Source organism: Trachurus japonicus, chromosome 17 (genome assembly GCF_045865225.1).
Source record: "Trachurus japonicus isolate A0001 chromosome 17, Traja_1.0".
Classification (NCBI taxonomy): Eukaryota; Metazoa; Chordata; class Actinopteri; order Carangiformes; family Carangidae; genus Trachurus; species Trachurus japonicus.
This window is the reverse complement of record NC_140923.1, coordinates 17,763,145-17,765,412: the sequence shown is the minus strand read 5'-3', so window position 1 is coordinate 17,765,412 and position 2,268 is coordinate 17,763,145.

Below are 2,268 nucleotides of genomic sequence, written 5' to 3'. Positions count from 1 at the left end.
CTTTTTGCCTTTAAATGTTTTGAGTTTAGAGCTTTCACCACTAAATTGTACAGCCTAATAATGTGTTGTTTTTTTTACTCTGCTTAGTGCAATATTTGACTGCACTGGTTTATAAAATACTATATGTGAGTGGAGGGATGACGTAGTGTGATGTGACAAAAAAAAAAAACTGCGTGATGGAGCGCAAAATGACGAGAGAAACTGGCCTTATTCGTGCGTGTCAATAAATCTTAAATTCAGTTAATTATTTAAAATATTCGGTCAAATATCATATCCAGTTACAGTAGCATACCCTGCAGCAATGTCTAAACTGATCGAAAATTGCCTTTTTTAAACGTTTTTTTTTAACGAATCACAATAAATATCAAAATATGTTCCCAAATCACATTTGAACATTTTTTAACTATTCCACCACAACTAAAAAGCCTGTTAAGATCCACATTTCTTCACTTTCAACTACACCGGATATAAAAATAAGGATAAAGTCTAAAATTATAGGCCTATAGCTACATGTACAGAATCTATAGAGTCACTTCTCATTCGTCATAATGTTGGTGCACAGGGCGGGTTAATGTCCAAACACGGAGGAGAAATCTAAACTCAGTGATTTTCACGCCGAGTCACAAAGAACTGCGTGCGCAATTAAAAAAGAAATAAAAATTAAAAACCAGACAAAAAAATCACCGCGTTAGACTCACCGACATGAAAAAATTAAATCACACATTAGTCCATGTTTCAGAGGAGAAATTCAAAATGTGAGCGGCTGTTCCTGCTGCTCGTTATCTCCATATAACATCATGCATATTGCAGCAGTATTGGCTCATCAGGAGCAGGGCTATAACAAGAGCTGGAGTGCTGGAGATAATCATTATCAAGTCGGTACATAAGCCACTGACACCTGAAGAGGGTCGGCCATTAGCCTACACACCTCCTGAAAGAAACAAACATTATTCAGATAAACCTGGAGCCATGGTGCAGGCTGGGAAAAAAGAATCAATAATAATAAAGTTTCACAAGTCTTTTCTTTATTAATGGAGATCGTATTAATATTATTATTATTATGAAACTTGCATTATAATATTTTAATTTTGCGATTAGAATTTACACCCTATACTTTCATTGCAAATAATATTTATTGTATTACAAGCCAAATTATTATTATTATTATTACATTATCAGTATAACTCCCAGTGGGTCCATTGGCCTACAAAATATATACATTTTGTAGGGCGTTTTTTTCAGTTGAAATGATGATGCAGATAATTAGATTTACCGTGGCTGACAGTGGTGCAGGCCCACGGTGTTTGGCCGTGTGTGGATAAATGTGGAGACAGGGCGGCGTCCTGCCACTTCTCCCCACAGGCTCCGCGTGTCAGAGCAGCACAACTTTGACATCACTGCGAAAACACCTCATTCATCAACGCGAGGCTCGGTGAGTAAGGAGTGAGAGGAGGGGTGGGAGTGAGGAGAGAGGGGAGAGGGGAGAGGGAAGAGGGGGGGGCAACATGATTCTGTGTTCTCGCACCTCCCTGACAACTGCTCTCTGGGACGATGGGATGGGAGAGGGAGACGGTAGCGCACGGTTTTAGTTACTCCCTCTGGTTCAATAAAAACACATTTGGAACAGTTTCCGTGTCTGTGGTGATCAGATGTTGCGTCGAGTTTGATTTGATCCTGTTAACGACTGAGAGTAAGCAGGAGACACGAGACACTGTGTGTGTGCGTCTGCGTGCGTAAAGATCCAAAATATTGGAGCCATGCGAGCAGAGTTTTCAACAATCTGGACCTGAAGCATCAAAACACAACAGCCAGATATTTGAAGTCAGTCATACAGAGAGGAGTCACTGTATCACAGTGGCTTTAGCAGCAGCAGCAGCAGCAGTGATAGTAACAGCAGTGGGTCTGTGTACTATCATCAGCTGTGGCCTATTACACAGCCTAAAAAGTCAGCATGTGTTAATCCTCTGATTAATCCTTCTTATAGATTTACATTATTCAACAGTGACCCCACCAAAAAAGCTAAATTGACACAGAGACATACATGTGGCAAAAATAAAAAATAAAGGAAATGTTCATAATTGCTACTAGCTGTAATAGCAGCAGCAGAACAGCAGCCATAGTTGCAATATTTGTGGTCATGATTGCATTAGCTTTCAGAATAATTATAATATTAGTTGTATTTTTTTGAATGCAGCTTAATATAATTGAGTATAGTAATTGTAGTATTACTTAGTAATTGGCATTACAGTTGGTAGATTAGCAGTTGGC